This window comes from Humulus lupulus, chromosome X (genome assembly GCF_963169125.1).
Source record: "Humulus lupulus chromosome X, drHumLupu1.1, whole genome shotgun sequence".
NCBI lineage: Eukaryota > Viridiplantae > Streptophyta > Magnoliopsida > Rosales > Cannabaceae > Humulus > Humulus lupulus.
This window is the reverse complement of record NC_084802.1, coordinates 31,173,733-31,188,534: the sequence shown is the minus strand read 5'-3', so window position 1 is coordinate 31,188,534 and position 14,802 is coordinate 31,173,733.

The window sequence follows — 14,802 nt, the reverse complement described above, 5'->3', positions numbered from 1 at the left end:
AACATTATTAACATACTGAATAATGAAAACTTGTAAAGAAAATAGTACAAAACGAATCACAATAAACCAGAACAGAACATCCTTAAGAGTGATATGAACAAAATGACAACTCACTTCGAAATTCAAACCATCATAACGAACCATAGCCATCATAACTAGTTTTAAGAATATGATAATAATTGTAGAATAGTTAATTTAAATAACTGCATTGTAATGTTTTAGTTTTCTTGTATCTAAGTATGCCCACCAAAGAATAAGTAATAAGACCAAACTTGACCAACCACCACTAGATGATGAATAGAGAAGTCCAAACTAATTGTCACTCATGGTACCAAATAGTCTGCTTGTAAGGCTGTAACTACTTATATGTATAGTATACACCTAAACTACACTTGTTGCTCATGGTAGAACAAATACGTAACCAACACTAAAGGAAGCTAGCTAGAGAACAAGAAATACGAGCCGTTCAGAAAACATTAATGGAAATAATAAACTGGTTTAAAAAAAAAAAGAGATATCATATTAGATAGAAACACGCTTGAAAAGCTCTTCACACAATCTCGGCAACTAAAAAAACCGTAATCAAAATAATCAACTAAGACATACAGTTAATTAAAACACAAAACACTAGGCTACTAGAGGTCACCAAATACAAGTTTAGAAGAGAGAAAAATGGGAATTTACTAATTTGGTACCCTATGTTTTTGCAAAGTATCATTTTGGTACCCTCTGTTTTCAATAATGCTCATATGGTACCCTGTATTTTAAAATTATACATATTTGATACCCTAGACTTAGATTTGATAGATAAATTTTTGTCAATATGATCAAACTGTCATTAGTTATATGTAATTAAGTAATTAAATTTAAAATTTGAACTTACATAATTGACAGCAGTTTGATTAAATTGGTAAAATTTTATTAATTAAATTTAAGTTTAGGGTACCAAATATGTACGATTTTAAAATACAGGGTACCATATGAGCATTATTGAAAACAGAGGGTACCAAAATGATACTTTGCAAAAACACAGGGTACCAAATGGTTACCTACCTGAGAAAAATTGCAAAAGCTCTAGCAAAAGGAAATTAGCGTGAGAGATTTTATGCAGTGTAAAAAAATTATACAACATGTACATATATACGTATGTATGTATGTATGTGTGTATGTATGTATGTATGTATGTATGTATGTATGTATGTATGTATGTATGTATGTATGTATGTATGTATGTATGTATGTATGTATGTATGTATGTATGTATGTATGTATGTATGTATATATATATATATATTAGAAAAGAACACAAACAAATGAAGACAAGAAAAACCTCTCTTAAACTTTGACAAACATCTTAACTACTCATTTACATTGTTACAACACTTTACCAACACGGAGGTCGGTCTTAGTTCAAACAACAATCCAAAAAACTCAGGCCAGATTCTCAACTAATGAAAAATACAAAACAAAACGAAAACAAAAAAACAAAGCATCATATGGAACAAATATACAACTCCACAAGCATAATATTTTAGATCACAGATGAAATAAAAAAAAATCATAACAGGGACATCACTCTTCAGCTTCAACACATGCGTGATGTGTGTATGATTGCAGAGTTGAATAAACAAATAAACAAAAAAACCATTGAAATTCAAAACAAAGGTATCCGCCGACCAAACATAAATCCCAATGCTTTCACCAAATACACAAAAATCTCAACGAGATTGAGATTGTTAAACAAAATGAAAAACACCCTTTTCAAAATCAAAACAAAAAATACACCCTTAAATCGACCAAAACAATGGAAACAGAAAATCAAACAACCCTATTAGATTTAATCCCAAATTAAGCTCGATTAGCATAAAAAACCAATGACCCAGATCAACAAATCAGCTAAAGAAGGAAGAAAAACCTCATCTTTTCTAATGTGGTAATGTTAAAAGTAAGCAAATAAGAATAAAATCCAAAAGAAAAGATTTCACTGATCCGAACATTGACCGATTGTGGAGTGTGTGGAAAACCCTTGGAGGAAAAAGAAGAGATTTCACTGACCCGAACATTGACTGATTGTGGAGTGTGTGGAAAACCCTTGGAGGAAAAAGAAGAGATTTCACTGACCCGAATTGGCTCAACGCCGGGTTTTCATTCTATGACGAGAATGCCCAGCTAGTTCGGGTTAAGATCCAAGAGTGCCTCGACATGAGAAAGCTCGGGTACGTCTAATAGAATGTTGACAATCCCTGGCTTAAGGCAAAGCCGACGCCACGTCGAGCAAAATCAACCAAAGTGGAGCTTTTAGAGCAGCTCTTGCGGCAGAGCAGAAGATGAATCAGAAAAAATTAGTTGGCCTTTTACATTTCCTAAAAAATAATGCTTTTACATTAATTGAGCTATTTTTTTTTGTTTCCCTCCATTTTAACTTTACCCAACCATTTTTTTTTTGTTTCCCTACATTTTAACTTTACCGCTTTCTAACCTTTTAACCTACCATAATACTTTTCCAATTAGCTTATAATTATGTATTATAGAAAGAAGTATTTGGTGTAGTGATAATTGAGTGGGAGTGTTAATAATAGATATGAACATCTATAGCTTCTAGCAAGAAGTAAAATTATGATCACCTTATAGCTTGGTTCAACGCGTTAAATGATTGAATACTCATATCTGTGATTAAAGTTCACGTAAATATCATTTACAAGGAACTTCGTGGTATTTAAGGATAAAAAAAAGAGGGGTAAAATGGTAATTTGTACCTGACTTTGTTGTAGATCATCTATAGAGGATTGAATGACAAATTATGGTTGTTACAATGAATAAAATATTTACTTTAAGTGTAAAGCGTTCTATGAATTCAAGAGTGCAATTCAGTGTCTTTAGTGGAGTCACGAGAAATTAATAAGGTAGTGAAATTATTCGATAATAATTTTACATTAACTTATTGGAGCTTGAATACATGGGTCCATGGTTCCCACAATGCCTTTGATTAAATCATCTAGATAATCTCGATTAATTGATTTAATTATCAATTAGGATTGTCAAATTATTTTGTGTCAATTTTGGACAGTTTTACTAAGATGTGGAATTTAAAGAAGAAAAGAGAAATTTTGGCAAATTTATTAATTATGACAAATTGGCGTCAAGTTGATAAATAGTATTAAATCAAGGTTCAAACTTTAAAGGTGATGAGGAAAAATGTTGTCTTTTTTCAAAGATATTTATATGTCTTGAAGCAATCTCCAAGACAATGGTATAGGAGATTTGATGAGTTTATGGGATGGAAAGGTTTCACTCGCAGTAAGTATGACAACTGTGTTTATTTTACCAAACTCATTGATGGTTCATTCATTTATCTCCTAATATACATGGATGACATGCTTATTGCATGTAAGCATAGGCATGGGGTTCAAAAGCTTAATGAGATTTTGAATACTGAGTTTGGTATGGAAGACCTAGGGCCAACAAGAAGGATTTTGGGTATGGAGATCTTTAGAGATAAATAAAAGGGCATTCTGATGGTTTTACAAGTGGGATACATTGAGAAGTTAGTCCAAGTGTTCAGACAACAACAAGCAAGGCCTGAGAGCACTCCAATAGGTGCTCATTTCATGTTGAGAAGAACTAGATGTGACAGCGACTGCAATAAAGGATGTCCTATATTCAAATGTAGTAGGTAGTATGATGTATGCTATGATAAGCACTAGACCAGATATAGCATACGGTATTGGGATAGTGTTGGAAAACATTCAGAGCACGCAGCATAAACTTTTTCGTGGTGGACCCATTTTTGTTTTTAGTTTTGTTACAACAACAATCAAACTTTTTTCCTTAATCATATAAACAATTTATATGACCAAGAAAACAATCCAGAAACATTATCACACAATACTATTAATTATGCAACAAATATATATATAAATATACAATATATTTATATATACAGCATATAAACACAAAAAGCAAGAACATAAACTTTTACCTCTTGAAGCCTATTAAGTGTCCTTGAGTCTTTTCGTATTATTATCGATCTTCCTATCCAAAGCTTTGAGCACTCAAACCGCGATCTTGCAGAGTGTTCTCTACACTTCAAGATGTGTGTGGGCACATAGAGAACATGAGTTTGTATTTTAGGAATCACAAGTATTTCTCAACACATGAGAACTTAGATTATGGTCTGAGAATGACTAGAATAAAAAAGAAGAAGAAAAAGAGTTTTGTCTGAAAAAAACTCTAAGAACTATTATGAATTGTGTATTGTGTTGTATTGTTCAATCCTTCTTCTCCTCTTATTCTATATCATATATATAGAGATATTTCTATTACCTTATTATTCCTAATAATAATAGTAATATTATAAAATATCATAATGATGATAGGATTTGATTTAGGTAAATACGTAACTTACCAAATTTGAAAAATATTTTCAAATTATTAAATAATTAAATAAATAAAATAAAAAATTATACACATACAATATCTGTATATGTGGTACACGCATGGCACAATCCTTGGATTGTGTCAGGCTTGTGCTATTACCTTTTCAGGGATTTTGCATTTTTCTTTTATTTAACTAAAATCAATCTCTCACAAAATAAGGTGTTAATCTGTTTAAGGAAAAGATGACAACCATATTTCAAAATTTAAATTGATGATCATCATTATCATCATCTTTTAAAATTAAATAAATCAAAAACTAATTTTGACTTACCAATTTTATTTTCTCCCCGTTGACCCATGATTTGGCCAACGACACGGAGTCAAATTTACGACAGAAGATAAAACGACAATTAAGATTATAATCCAATGGAAAAGAAGAAAACACCAAGGATTTATAGTGGTTCGGCCCCAAAGAATTGTAATGACCTACGTCCACTTAGTGCTTTTATTGATATTGAATCTCAAAGTTAACTAGGGTTCTTGAGTTTCACAAACCTTAGAAGAAATACAATGAAACGATGGATAATTGCACTATAGCTCTCTTTCTCTCTCTATCTTAGCAAAGAAATTCAGGGATCAAAAGTCCTTTCCTTGAGCTATTTCATGTATATTTATAGGCTCAAGGAGGGTTACATGGGCCAACGGGCCATATCTTTCCTTAATAACCACGTATCAAGGTCATAATGAGGAAATATTCAATGTAATTATTATAAGATTACAATTTTAGAAGTAAATAAAACAAACTATACGACCAGACTGGTCGTATCTTATAATTATGCCCGACGAAGTGATGTGCTTTTGGTCGATAGCTGAACAGCACTTCTGCCACGTGTGAGAAATCCCTGCCACGTCATCAGCAGCCGTTTTTAGGGTAAACATTTGCCCCCCAAATTTATTTATTGTGACCAGCAATATGTAAACTTAGGAAACTGACCCTTCGAATACCCCACGAAATCTGTCAGAGCCACCCATGCTTTCTCGTAAAAAGGTGATCAATCATGTCCAATCAAGTCTTTTCAGTTTCCCAATAACTTGTCTGATGGCCATTACACTTCCCCATACTTTGGAAAAGGTAATTCGTGATTACTTCTTCTACTGGGTTGCAGCCACTATAAGTAATACCCCAAATCCACATTTTTACTTTTCACTTACCATCTCCTCTCCAAGAACTTTGAAGAAATTTGTCTTCAGAGCCCAGAAATTCCCAGGAACTCACATCCGGACGCTCAGAAGCTTTCATGTTCAGACTTCGTGTTCAGACTTCGTGTTCAGACTTCGTTCTTCATCTAAGTAAGTTTCACGAACTTCTTAAACGTTTGAGTTGCCATGAAAAACTGTTTCATACTTATTTTTATCTCTGAACTTTTGTATGTTCTTGGCTGAAACTGTTATGGGGATTGAGTGTATACCAATAGATGTTTGATAGGGTAGTGAAGTAATGTTTCATAGGAGTTAGGAGCCAGTTTGGTAGTCGAGATTGTAGATTTATGGCGTAAAATCGAAGTAAAAATTTGATTTTTAGGCTAGTTGAAAAACTGGGTTTTTCCCACCCCTTCGAAGTCGAAAAAGCTTTCTTCCCGAAAAACTTTTTACTTCCGCTTTTCAATCTTTTTTTCAAACTGCTCGTATAGAACTTAGTGTTTTTGCTAGAATGTTACTGGCCGTATAAAAGCTCAACTTTTATACGCGACCAACGTTATTCGAACTCTCAACACATATTTTTAGGCTTTACATTCTCACCTCCCCTTTTCTCTGTTCGCAGCTTTTCATGCAAGATCCGTGGGGAGGTGAAAGGCTTATCGACGATGACTTGCTTGCCCAATTACTTGAAGACGAGGATCATCCGTCGCTGCTGATACCAGAAATTCCTTTTTCTCGAATCCCACCCAATAGACCTCAGTCAAACCTTCTAGCCATGGGTAGAGTAAAATCCACTGCCCAGAAAAAGAATCCTTCAAACCCTTCAAATCAGCCTGCTCCTCAAGCTGGAGTTCCCTCGACCAGTGGTCGGGAAAGAAATATCCCTGACCCTAACATTCAAACTCGCACTCAGCCTCGGAACGCCGTTCAACCAGATGTTGAATGGTACGCCGCCCCTGTCAGCCGGGTAACGATCAGGATGATCGCAAATTATATTAAAAAATATGGAGTTCCTGGGGTGACACTAGTCCAACCCACTCAGGACCAACGGGGGAACTTGCCTGGAGGCACTTTCAGCGGCTGGTCGAGGTACCACATCGAGGCAAGAGCGACCCTGCCTCTTCATCCTTTTCAAATAACTCCCAACGAATATAGAATGCTTGCTGCATTCTATATCCTCTATAGCCATAAGAAATGGCTTGTCCCCACACCACATGAGGTCAACTATCTGTTCGACCTAAAATCTAACCCCAACAAAGAAAACACGGGGTTTTTCAACTTCTGTCACTAGGAAACAAGTCGCACTTTCCTGATTGACACCACTTATATCTCGAATGTGGGGAAGTACCATCTTGAGTATTTCCTGACGAATGACATGGTTGCGAACAACTTGGCCTTCTTACAAGGTGGTAAAGTCTTTGTAGCACTGATCGTTTATCTTTCTTCAATTTTTTGCTGCATTTCCCTTAGAAATTTGGTGCGTTTCAGGCCCATGGTTGGGACCAGATCCTACTCCAGACATGGAGATGCGATCAGCCCTCCTGGATAGCATGACTGACATAGAGAAAAGTGTCAAACATCTGGTCACAGAGGCCAATCAGAGACTGGTCGACCTTTTGGCCCCTCATCAGGATGTGAGGGAGTCAACAGCGGGGAGTGCCACTGGTGGAGAGGTTCCCGAGCAGCACCCAGACGTGTCACAACCCCCTCCGAGGAGGGCAACTAGAGTGACAATCAGGGAACCCTCCAGTGCCCCGCGGGCTGCTGCTCCCCCCGCTCCAATGGGAAAAGGGAAAAAAGAAAGCCACCGAACCTCTCGAGCCCTCGACGAATCCTCGGATGAGAACGGTACTGATCTCTCGCTCTTAGATAGTTTGCCAATTCCCTGTCACTTATTTGACGGGGACAACAATTTTAAGTACGCTCCCAATTTAGATTCAGACTTCTTCATGCCAGAGAGTGAGTGTAACACTAGTAGAGATAGCTTGGGTATTTCACTTACAATTTTCTTTGTTTATTTTCCTGACATAACATACTCAATCGTTTATACTATCTCACTGTTAGTGTATTTGCTTTTGTTACAGACATGGACTCTGAGAATGTGTTCGACATATACAGTTCCCTCGAGGCTCCCGAAGCTCCCTCGAGAAAGAAGAAAACGAGCAAGAGGCATCCCGGGGAAAGCAGTAAAGCGCCTCAGGCCAAGAAAACCCGTACTGCAGGCCCTCCGACAGACAGACCCTTAGTAAATGTAACACCACCTCCTTCTCCTCTCGAGCAGCAAACTCCCCTTGCTCCTGTCGGGTCGGCACCTTCTCCACCGACCCCAACCGACCAAACTCAGCAGGCTGCTCCTGCATCCACGAGGGGCAACATATCGAGTTGTTCCTTGAGATCGGTCAAAGATAAGGTGGCCAAAATTTTGAAGCACGAACGTTTCCGAGAGGCGATGACTTCGACGGAGAAGATGGACGTCGACCAGATCTTAACCTGCGCATTGAATGAGTTTGCCGGTGTAAGTTATTATTATTTTTTTGTGGGGAAAGCCCTTTGTACTTTACAGTTAGTCTTACTTTCGCTCTGATCGCAGGCAATGCTGACCCTTACTACCGGCCGACTTCGCTCGGGTGCTGTCACCGAGCAGTCCAGGACTTTAGAGTAACAGCATGTTGACGAACTCAAAGCTGTCAAAGCGAAATACGCTAAACAGCTTGAGGCAGTGCTCGAGGAGAAGAACAAACTGGCTGAGGAGTTAAGGGAGAAGCATACTGCTCTAGACAAGGTCGTCGAGCAAAGAGACAATTTCAAGGAGTCTAACCGCCTCAACTATCGCGAGGCTAAAAAGCTCGCGCAGGACTTGATTATGAGTAGACAAGAGACTACAACCTTGGAGGGCCGGATCGAGAAGCTTGAAAAAGCCAACGCCAGTAATTTGGAAAGGTACAAGAACGCCACGGTTAAGTGTTTTTATGACTTCTAGAAACACAACCAAGAGGCTGATTTCAGCTACCTTCCTGAGCGCGCAAGGCATGCTGAGATAGCTCGTTGTGTTGCTCAATTGGCAGAAGAAGAGAGGGCAAGGGTACCTACCTCGCCCGAAATCTCCTTGGCCACTGGCGTGAACTGGGCAGACAATGAAGCTACAACTGTCGTCGATCAAGGCACCCCTCAAGATCCTCCAGCCTCGTAGTCTGCTATTTTTCTTTCTCTTTAATTTTTCAAGTACACGACCTATGGGTCGTGATGTAAAGACACTTATTTTCCAGTTGAATATTTATTGCTGCACGGGCAGCTTTTACTTTTAATTGAACAATTACATCTGAGCAGCAACTGCTCGCGGTGTAAAAGGATACATTTTGATATTATAATATATTTGCATCTTATTATAACATCTGTTCGCATGGCCGAACTTAGCATAATACTTTGGTTTGATTTAACAAAATACAAATTTTGAACAATAATCTAAGTAACCTAGCATGCTTTAACTTATTTTGCTCATGTGTTTACATACCTTTCGATATGCTTTGCTTACTAGATACCTTATGTTCCCCCCAAGTGATTAAGGAGCTTTAGGTCCTTGGTCACTTTCCTTGACCAAAACCTGTTCGAACAATATCGCTCAGAGCAATTAAAATTGTAATACAGCAAAACAACACACGTAATGAGCAAATACTTGTATAAAATACAATAATTGGCAAGAATGACTGGCTGCGCACAGTCCCTTATATTTCTCGTAATAAATGGATAAAACATGTCTATACGAGTGATCAAAAAGATTTTACACTTATAAGCGATTAGTCACATAAAATGACCAACCCTTTTTCATAACTTGTAAAAAGTAAAATTAATACAAGCCAATCCTTTAAGAAGGATTGTTCATTGATAGTACTTGCAAAGGTGTTCTCCATTCTAATAGCGAGGAATGAGATCTCCATTTAGGCGAGCAAGTTTGTAGGTGCCTGGATGGAGGACTTCTTCAATCTGGTAAGGCCCTTCCCAATTAGGTCCAAGTACTCCAGCAACTTGGTCGCAGGTGTTTAGGAAAACTCTTCGAAGTACTAGATCTCCGACATTGAATTTTCTTTCTTGCACTTTAGAATTGAAATACCGGGCGACTTTTTGCTGGTACGCAGCTACTCGGTGTTGGGCTTGCTCATGCTTCTCATCGACCAAGTCTAGGGATTCCATTAGTTGTTGGCTGTTTGAGCCTTGATCGTATGTTATTCTGCGATGCGAAGGCGGATCTAACTCAACATGCAACATAGCCTCATATCCATAAGCTAAAGAGAATGGAGTATGGCATGTTGCTATTCGATGGGAAGTTCTGTACGACCAAAGGACTTCAGGCAATTGTTCTGGCCACGCCCCCTTAGCTTCTTCCAGTCTTTTCTTCGGTGTATCCTTTATCGTTTTGTTGATTGCTTCGACTTGTCCATTTGCTTGGGGATGAGCGACTGAAGAAAAGCTCTTGATAATGCCATGCCATTCGCAAAATTCGTGAATAAATCACTATCAAACTGGGTGTCATTATCCGAGACGATTTTCCTTGGCAATCCATAATGACAAACGATGTTTTTGATCATGAAATCCAGCACCTTCTTGGTTGTTATGGTTGCGAGCGGCTCAGCTTCGGCCCATTTAGTGAAATAGTCGACGGCAACCACAGCATACTTGACGCCGCCCTTTCCTATGGGCAAAGATCTGATTAGATCTATGCCCCGAACTGCAAACGGCCATAGACTTTGCATATGTTTAAGCTCATTAGGGGCTGCTCGTGGGATTTTGGAGAACCTCTGGCACTTGTTGCACCTCCGCACAAACTCCATCGAGTCTTCATTCATCGTGGGCCAGAAGTATCCTTGCCTTAGGATCTTTTTTGACAAGCTTTGCCCCCTAGCGGGGTCTCCACAAAAGCCTTCGTGTACCTCTTTCATTAATTCTTTGGCCTTTGCTTTTGAAATACATATGAGGAGTGGCATTGAGTATCCCCTTCGGTACAAGATTCCATTGACCAGGATATACCTAGTAGCTTGCCACTGAAGGGTCCTAGCTTTGTTTCTGTCCATTGGTAACACGCCTTGCGTTAGATACTTTATATATGGTGCCATCCACGTATCCGCCATCTGGATTACCATAGTGGTCTCCTCTGCTTGGATGCTTGGCATAGACAGCCGCTCAATCGGTACTATATTTAGAGTATCAGCATCCTTCGCACTTGCTAACTTGGCCAAAGCGTCAGAATTGGAATTCTGGTCGCGACGTACTTGCTGGAGGGTGTATTTGTCGAACTGAGCCAATAGATCTCTTGTTTTGTTTAAGTGGGCAACCATCTTTAAACCTCACTCCTGGTATTCTCCCATGACTTGATACACCACCAGCTGGGAATCACTGTAGATGTCGAGCACCTTTATATTCATGTCCCTGGCTAAACGCAACCCAGCGAGTAATGCTTCATACTCGGCCTCGTTGTTAGGAGCAGTGAAGTCAAACATGATTGCACAATGAAATCGATGCCCTTCTAGCATTATCAATATCACTCCTGCTCTGGTGTGGCACTCATTAGAAGAACCATCTGTAAATAATTTCCACGAGGGAGTTTGGTTTTGAGACTCAGGCTCATTAGGCTTTTTAGTCTGCTCGCTATCTGTAAGTTCAGTGAACTCTACAATGAAGTCAGCCAAGGCTTATCCTTTTATCGCTGCTCGTGGCAAGTGAGATATATCGAACTACCCAAGTTTGACTACCCATTTTAACAATCTACCCGCAGCCTCTGGTTTTTGCAGGACTTGTCGTAGAGGCTGGTCGGTCAAAACCACGATTGGGTGAGCCTGAAAGTAAGGCCGCAGCTTCCTGGAGGCCAAAATTAAGCAATATGCTAATTTTTCAATAGGTGAGTACCGCAGCTCCGCTCCAATTAGCCTCTTCCTTAGATAATAAATAGCCTTCTGCATGCCTTCTTCCTCCTTTACCAAAACGGCACTAGCAGCATATTCCGTGATCGCCAGGTAGATGAACAAAGTTTCCTTATCAACTGGTTTCGATAGGACTGGTGGTTGCGCCATATGAGTTTTCAATGCTTGAAAATCCTGCTCGCACTCCTCCATTGATTCAAACTTTTTGTTGCCTCTAAGTAGATTAAAAAATAGAACGCACTTAACTGTTGACTTCGAAATGAATCTACTGAGAGCGGCAATTCTTCCGGTTAAACTTTGAACATCCTTAATCTTCACTGGCGATTTCATATCGATTAGGGCTTTAATTTTCTCTAGATTGGCTTCAATTCCTCTCGAGTTAACTATAAATCCCAAGAACTTCCCTGATCCTACTTTGAAGGAGCATTTAAGGGGATTCAACTTCATCTGATATTTATTCAAGACGTTGAAGCACTCCTGCAAATCCTTTACATGCCCTTCTACCTTCTTCGACTTGAGCAGGATGTCATCTACGTAGACCTCCATGTTTGTCCCGATCAGCTCTTTAAACATGTGGTTGACTAACCGCTGGTAAGTTGCACCAGCGTTTTTCAAACCGAAAGGCATTACTTTGTAATAGTAAAGCCTTGTATCAGTCCAAAAGATAGTGTGATCCTCAACAAGGGGATGCATACTAATTTGATTATACCCAGAGTATGCATCCATGAATGAGAGAATCTCATGCCTTGCAGTGGCATCGACCAGCTGGTCGATCCTTGGGAGTGGGAAACAATCTTTGGGGCAGGCTTTATTAAGGTCTGTGAAATCTACGCACGTGCGCCACTTGCCATTTGGCTTGGGAACTAGCATGGGATTAGAGACCCATGATGGATAAAATGCCACCCTGATGAATCCATTCTCCTTCAGCTTTTTGACTTCTTCTTTTAAGGCCTTTGATCTATCTTTGTCGAGCAGCCTTCTTTTTTGTTGCACCGGTGGAAAACTCTTTTCGATGTTCAGGACATGGCTGATGACAGCAGGGTCTATTCCGACCATGTCTTTGTGTGACCAGGCAAAGACTTCCTGGTTCCTCCTTAAAAACTCCACCAGTGCTTGTTTTGTTGTTGTCTCTAAGCTTTTACCGACTTTCACAACCCTGGTCGGATTTTCTTCATCGAGTTGGACCTTCTCAAGGTCCTTGATGGGTCCAATTTCCTCTTCAAAATCCCCAAAGCGAGGATCCAGGTCTCTATCCTCACTTTGGGCAACACCCTATTTGGTGATATTATCACCTGAGTGGGCTTGAGCATCAATTTCCACTTGCAACTCTTTTCCGGGAACATCTCTCGATACACCCTTCTTCGCCTTGGTGATCGAGGCGTTGTAGCACTCCATTGCTTCCCACTGATTCCCCAAGACGCATCCTACCCCTGCGTCTGTCGGGAATTTCATGGCAAGGTTCCATATTGAAGTGACGGCCCGTAGGTCGACCAGAATTGGTCTCCCAATTACAGCATTGTAGGCTGAAGGACAATCAACTACTATGAAAGTAGTGAGTAATGTACTATTAGCAGGTGCAGTACCTAATGTGACTGGAAGCCTAATCGACCTTGTTGGGGCGAGCCCTTCACTGAAAAAACCATAAATGGTTTAGTTGCATGGCTCCATGTCTTTGACGGACAGCTTCATTCTTTCCAGCGAAGACTTGTACAGGATGTTGACCGAACTTCCTGTGTCGACCAACACCCTCTTTACCATCATGTTGGCAATTTGTACGTCTACGACCAACAGATTGGAGTGTGGGAATCGCACGTGCTGGGCATCGTCTTCAGAGAAGGTTATCAATTCTTCCTCTGTTCGAGCCTTTTTCGGTGCTTGATCCTCCGCACTCATCATCTCGATGTCCTGGTCTTGGCGTAGGGTCGAGCATATTGTTCCATTTCCTTCCCACTGTCTCCTGCAAGATGTGGGCCTCCGCAGATGGTGAGTAAAGTGTCTGGCACAGGAGTTGGCTGTAGAGGTGGAGAGTGTTGGTGTGCAGGCGCCTGCTCGTTGCCACCTTAAGCCTCTCGCTGAGACCCTCCTACGGCTCGCACATATCTTCTTAAATGTCCCTGCCTGATCAGGAACTCAATCTCATCTTTCAACTGGTTACATTCATTGGTGTCGTGCACATAGTCATTGTGAAAATGACAGAACTTTGTCGTATCTCTCTTGGAGATATCTTTCCTTATAGCTGCGGGTCGTTTGTAAGGCACACTTGAGCTGGTCCCCTGGTAGACTTCAGCTCGGCTTTCGACAAGGGCCGTGTAGTTGGTGAATCTCGGCTCGTATTGACTGCCTTTGGGGCGTTTACTCTCAGAAGCTGAGGGTTCATTGTTCGCCCATTTTCCACCGTTCCTACCATTGCCATTCCTGTTGCCCTTGCCGTTGCCATTGGGCTTCTCCGACCCGTTGGCGGCTTTGGCGGGTTCTTCCTTGGGCCCCTTGTCTTTTGTTGGTGATTTCCCTTCATTGGCAATCGAGTCTTCGAGCTTGATGTATTGATCAGCACGATCCAAAAACTCTTGGGTACTTCTTACCCCATTCTTTCTGAGGCTACTCCAGAGGGGTGAATGTCGGCTAACCCCAGCAGTTAGAGCCATCATCTTACCCTCATCGCCCACTGTCTTGGCTCTAGCTGCTGCTCCCTCTTTCTAGTGTATCTCGACTAGCTGGTTGGCCTCTATGGGGTGTATGCGACCCATGTAGAACTGTCCGTAAAATTCCTTTACGAACATCTCCCAAGATACTATACTAGAAGGAGGGAACTTAAAGAACCACTCCTGGGCGGTGTCAGACAGTGTCGCAGGGAAGATCCGGTAGCGGGCGTCTTCCGACACTATCTGTATATCCATTTGTATCTCAAACTTATTAACGTGAGATACTGGGTCTCCGTACCCGTCAAATTTCGGAAATGTAGGCATCTTGAACTTACTAGGGGTTTCTGCCGCAACAATCCTCTATACAAAGGGGGTGCCCATCCTCCTATCGTACTCAATATGGGACGTTCATGGTTCAGGGCATCAATCTGAGCCTGAATAGCTTCTGGGACTGCAGGGGCCACCGGTGCCGGGGGAGCGTACTCATCGTGCCTCTCACGACGGTCGTTAAGTACATCCCATAGATCATCGTCTCTACGTCTCTGCTCGCTAGCTCCTAGCCGACTAAAGACGTTTTGCTGCCTGGGTTGCCCCCCAACGTTGTGGCTAGCTGGCCTATTTTCTCTAGGTGGGGGGCTTCTGCCTCCACCTCTTTCTTCATTTCTCCGGCC